The sequence below is a fragment of the Lepidochelys olivacea genome, assembly GCF_965140295.1.
Source record: "Lepidochelys olivacea isolate rLepOli2 genome assembly, chromosome: 2".
Taxonomy (NCBI): domain Eukaryota; kingdom Metazoa; phylum Chordata; order Testudines; family Cheloniidae; genus Lepidochelys; species Lepidochelys olivacea.
The window spans coordinates 239,681,398-239,687,499 of record NC_140412.1 but is presented as its reverse complement, the minus strand read 5'-3'; positions in this window follow the sequence as shown (position 1 = coordinate 239,687,499).

The following is a 6,102-nucleotide window of genomic DNA, read 5'->3' as shown; positions in this document are numbered from 1 at the left end:
GGTGGGGGTGGAATAAACATGGGGAAATAGTTTTACTTTGTGTAATGACCCATCCACTCCCAGTCTTTATTCAAGCCTAAGTTAATTGTATCCAGTTTGCAAATTAATTCCAATTCAGCAGTCTCTCCTTGGAGTCTGTTTTTGAAGTTTTTTTGTTGAAGAATTGCCACTTTTAGGTCTGTAATCGAGTGACCAGAGAGACTGAAGTGTTCTCCGACTGGTTTTTGAATGTTACAATTCTTGACGTCTGATTTGTGTCCATTTATTTTTTTACGTAGAGACTGTCCAGTTTGGTCAATGTACATAGCAGAGGGGCATTGCTGGCACGTGATGGCATATATCACATTGGTAGATGTGCAGGTGAACGAGCCTCTGATAGTGTGGCTAATGTGATTAGGCCCTATGATGATGTCCCCTGTATAGATATTGTGGACACAGTTGGCAACGGGCTTTGTTGCAAGGATAGGTTCCTGGCTTAGTGGTTCTGTTGTGTTTCTTCACTTCCGCAGGTGGGTATTGTAGTTGTAAGAACGCTTGATAGAGATATTGTAGGTGTTTGTCTCTGTCTGAGGGGTTGGAGCAAATGCGGTTGTATCGTAGAGCTTGGCTGTAGACAATGGATCGTGTGGTGTGGTCTGGATGAAAGCTGGAGGCATGTAGGTAGGCATAGCGGTCAGTAGGTTTCCGGTATAGAGTGGTGTTTATGTGACCATCATTTATTAGCACCGTAGTGTCCAGGAAGTGGATCTCTTGTGTGGACTGGTCCAGGATGAGGTTGATGTTGGGATGGAAATTGTTGAAATCATGATGGAATTCCTCAAGGGCTTCTTTTCCATAAGTCCAAAATGATGAAGATGTCATCAATGTAGCGCAAGTAGAGTAGGGGCATTAGGGGACGAGAGCTGAGGAAGCGTTGTTCTAAGTCAGCCATAAAAATGTTGGCATACTGTGGGGCCATGCGGTGCCCCATGTTTATTCCCCCCCGCTGTTCCTCAAATGTTCTTGTCAACTGCTGGAAATGGCCCACCTTGATTATCACTACAAAAGGTTTTTTTCCCCCCACTCTCCTGCTGGTAATAGTTCACATTACCTGATCGCTCTCATTACAGTGTCTATGGTAACACCCATTATTTCATGTTCTCTGTGTATATAAATCTCCCCACTGTATTTTCCACTGAATGCAGCCGATGAAGTGAGCTGTAGCTCACAAAAGCTTATGCTCAAATAAATTTGTTAGTCTCTAAAGTGCCACAAGTACTCCTTTTCTTTTTGCAGTAAAGCCCATATACAGACTCTGTACTTTTATTACAGTACAGACATGACAACACGCCTACCTTTGTCAGTGGTATAACTGTACCATTACATGTACCCATAGTGAAACGTTACAGCTATTCATTTCCCTTGGTTACATCTTTTAGAGGTCTCTTTGGAGGGCTCATTTGGCTCTGCACAGGTATATACAATTAAGCATATGAGTAGATGTAGGATCAGAAACTTGGGATAAGCGATAGGACTGTATGGCCTTGAGCAAGTCACACCAGTCTCATTTTCAGTTACCCCATCCGTCAAATGGAGATATCTAGTTTTGTATAGTACCTTGAAATTTATGGATGAACATTCATATCAGTGTAAAGAATTACTTGGTAATCTTAGCCTTGGTTTTAGGATGACACGGGACAGAAGAAAGAAGATATTTTAAAGATTACTTCTAGAATTGTCCTTACATGTGACAGGAACATTTCAGTTTACTCCACCTATACGTAGTAACTGTGTGTTTTTCCTCTGGAATACTATGACACATTCCTCATTAATTCACTGAGGTGATTAAGAGCAGAACTCTTCCTCTCTTCCTGTGAGGCTGGTCTAAAAGAAAAATGATCTAATTAAAATTAATTGTGGGTGTAAGAAAACTAACAACCACACCAGGTTCCTGAATAATAGCTAAGGTCCAGCTGCATGATAGTTGGTACATAACCCACCACTAAAACTGTGTTATTCAAACTCATCCTCCCAACTTCTAGCCTCTGTGCAACTCCACCCTTTTCTATACCCCAGCTCTCACTTCTTAGAGCAGTAGTTTTCAACTTTTCCAGACTACTGTACCCCTTTCAGGAATCTGATTTGTTTTCACCTCACGTAAAAACTCCTTACTTACAAAATCAGACATAAAAATACAGAAGTGGCATGGTACACTATTACTGAAAAATTGCTGACTTTCTCTTTTTTTTTAACCATATAATTATAAAATAAATCAACTGGAATATAAATATTGTACAGTACTTACATTGCAGTGTATAGTAGAGCAGTATAAATGTAACCCTTCTGCCTATCAGAATTGGCAGAAACAAGGGCCGGGTTCAGTATCTAGGGGTTCCATTCCAATAACACAATGCAAAACCGGCTCGAGCCCCCACCCAGTGACCTGGGACAAATATATACCACCCCCGCTGGGCGCCTCCAAGAGGCAATACTTCCCCTCTCGCAAGCACATAGTCTGAGTGTAGCAAAAAGCCTTTTAATAACAGAGAGAAACAATGTGGCATTATGTTGGGGAAACACCAGCAACAGGATTCATAACACAACCCATGAGCAAAACCCACTCCAAGCAAATTTGGGGCACGTCCTTTCCCTTTGGTTCTTGAGTCCAGCAACCCAAAATCACCCAAAGTCCCAAAAGTCCAATGACCCAAAGTCTCTGTCCTTGGTCAGGGCAGCCCCAGAGTTCAAAAGTTTATCTGCAGAGTTTTACCTCCCAACCTGGGTGGAGATTGGGGGGTGGGGTGGGGTATGTTAAGGGGCATCTTACCTGGTCCAACACTGATGGCCCCACCTCTCCATGGGGCTCCACTCCGCCAGCCACTCTGCTCACGGCCCTGCAAACTACTCTGCCAGCCGCTCCACTCACCACCCCGCAAACTGCTCTACCGTATAGCTTCAGGCTCCCCCACTACTTAACACAACACTCAGTGATTTCAGCTCTTTTGTGACTTCCGTTTGTAGTAGGGGAGCCTCACTGCTGGTACACCATTAGCCCAAAGTGAATTCAGCTCAGCAGCCTGTAACTAGACTCCTAGTAGAATCAAAACTAGCTCTGATATTCCACACTGGAGAGAGGAGGCAGTGCAATTAGCATGTAAGGCCCTCACTAGAGGGCCCATACTACCAAGCATTAATACCTGTTCCCAGCCTCTCTCAATTCACAGAGTTTTGGAACCCATGTGCCTTGCCTAGCGAGTGCTACTTAGTTGATGGCGAGTCCCTCCATCATAACAAAAGGCCAAGTACAGTTCCACTGTCCTTGATTCCCATAATCAGAGTAAGAACAATTTATTCTTCCTGCCCCAATAACAGAGACACTGGGGATCCCACAGCAGCCAAAGTGACCATTTAGGCAGCTATGGCTTCATTCTAGGTGGGGTGGGTGTGCCTATGCAAATGAGGTCAGCCCCTGAAGTTCTTTTCCACAACTTGCCACACCTCACCACCAGATGTCAGGGTGGAGCTCATCCTGACTCTGCTTACATAAACATGTTATTGTATGAAATTTTAGTTTGTATTGACTTCACTAGTGCTTTTTATGTAGCTTGTAAAACTAGGCAATATCTAGATGAGTTGATGTACCTCCTGGAAGACCTCTGTGTGCCCCAGAGGTACATGTACCTATGATTGAGAACCACTGTCTTAGAGGTCACCTGAGTGTTGCAGGAAGTGATTTAGGTGCTCACTAGGTGGCAGTCTGTAATTCTGGAGGATGTCTCTTGCCTCTAACTAAACAAGTGCTAATTTACTGGAACAGCGTGTTAGATGGAGCTATGCTGCTGGAGCTGTTGCCTTTTGGATGCATAGACAACTGGTGCCTCCTGGTAACTGGGGGGGCACAATGTAAAGGGGGGGGGGACATGTAACCCCCCCACGTCACCTCTGGGAGGAACTTCCAGCCCCACTTCCGTGGGCCAGAGCTGCCAATTCCACCAGCTCCTGGGGAGCTGGGGCTGCAGGAGCAGGAAGCATGTGCCTTTGCACCCGGCTGGGGCCAGCCCTGGCACAGGGAGACTCACAGCACCAGGGTCTGCCTAGAGATCTTGGACACCTCAGCAGAGGGAGAGGCATGGGCAATGCCCTTACCTCCGGCTGAGCAGAAGCCAAGGAACCTGCTCCCGGTACCATCCCCAGCAACCCCTGCGCCCAGCCCAGGCCTGCTGCACTTTCCCCACCCCACCAGAGTTACCTGTGAAGGAGGGCTCTGTCCTTCTCCCGTTGTGCCTCTGCCCCTCCGGCATATTTGGCCACTTTTGCTGGCAACAGAGCCTGGGTGGGGAACAGGAGGGAGCCACCTCTTACGCTGTCTGAAGATGGCCGCTCCTGGTCGCTGACCCTGTGCAGCATGACAGCTGTCTGAGAGAGCCTGGCTAGGAAGGCGGCAGCGGCCCACCCCCTTCGCTCACTGCCCAGGCCCTGCTGCCAGAGACAGGGTCTGAGCAGGTCGGAAACGTGTGGGGAGAGGAGGGCTCTGGCTCACTTGTCCCCTGTCTGCGGCAACCAGGCCCAAGCCGCCTCCCCCGCTGGGTTCTCGCAAGCAGTCACCACGCTGCAGAAAGCAGCGGCCGCCCTTAGGCAGATGGAGAAGTGGCTGGTCGTGCTCCCCACCCAGGCCCGGCTGCCAGGGACAGGAGCTGAACAAGCCTGTGGGGGCGCAGCAGAAGGATAGAGCCCTTCCCACCTCCTCCTGCAGGCTGAGCAGAAATCTGGGGGGGGGCACTTGATGCTGCATGGCCCCTCTACGCGTTGCCTATGTTTGGATGAGATGTAAAACTGTAGTCCTGAACATTTGTAGTGATTCCAACTCTCGTGACCCTTTCCAAGAGTAAGGGTTGTTCACCCCAGGGCCTCCACCAGATTTTAAGTTCTTTACAGTGCCTGCCTCAATCAGCAGTTCCAGCTAAAGAGGGTAGTCAGATCCTGCTCTAAGTGTGTCAGCCTCTTGCTATTAAAGGGCACCTCTGGTCCACCAGTAGGTGACTGCATTTCAGTGGTAAGCGAAATGGTTGCCAACTCTCATGATAATTATTGTTTTCCTTAAAGAACCAGCTTCCTGGAGTCCAGTGGATATGTGATGATTTCAGCCTTCATTCTTAAAGAGAAACTAAGTTTCTAGCCCTCATGGCTGTGGAGAAAATGTGACTCCAGTGCACCCTAAAGGCTCAATAAGCAGAAGGCAAATAAAAACAAGAGCAAATCTATTATTTTTACATAATCTCCTGGTTTTAAAGTCAATCTCATGATTTTTGCTGTGTCTGATTCATGATGTTTAAACATTTAGGAAAAAGAAAAGGAGTACTTGTGGCACCTTAGAGACTAACCAATTTATTTGAGCATAAGCTTTTGTGAGCTACAGCTCACTTCATCAGAGTCTGCTGCAGTTTCCACGATATGCATCTGCAGTGAGCTGTAGCTCACGAAAGCTCATGCTCAAATAAATTGGTTAGTCTCTAAGGTGCCACAAGTACTCCTTTTCTTTTTGCGAATACAGACTAACACGGCTGTTACTCTGAAACCTAAACATTTAGGGTTGGCCATACTGGATGCCTCTCATAGGGGGTTGTGAGACTTAATTCGTAATCTGCGTGGAGTTCTGTGAGCTAAGGGGGCTGGAGAGGAGCTGCCGGGTTATGCTGTTTAGGCTCTGCAGACCTAGGTGCTCCCCGAGGCTGGAGCCCTGGCCTATTTGGTCGCCAGGTATATGATGGATCCCCGAAAGGCCTCCTCCTCGTTTGTATCATACGGGGACGGGCATTGCGAAACAGGCTGGCGGCCGGGCAGCTGGGCGGGGACTTCTGGTAACTAGGTCAGCAAAAGCCAAGAACAATCTGCACTTTCCAGTGTGGAAAGCGGGGGGCGGGGGGGGAGGTAGCTAGCCTCACGTTCACATCCCACGACTAGCCTCCTTCCTTCTCCCCTGCATTGCAGCGTGGTGGGGATCGGGAAAATACACCTCCACTCTCCCATCAGCCCTCTTGCATTGCACCAGGGTGGGGGTCGGGAAAATACACTTCCGCCCCCATCAGCCCTCTTGCATTGCACCGGGGTGGGGGTCGGGAAAAT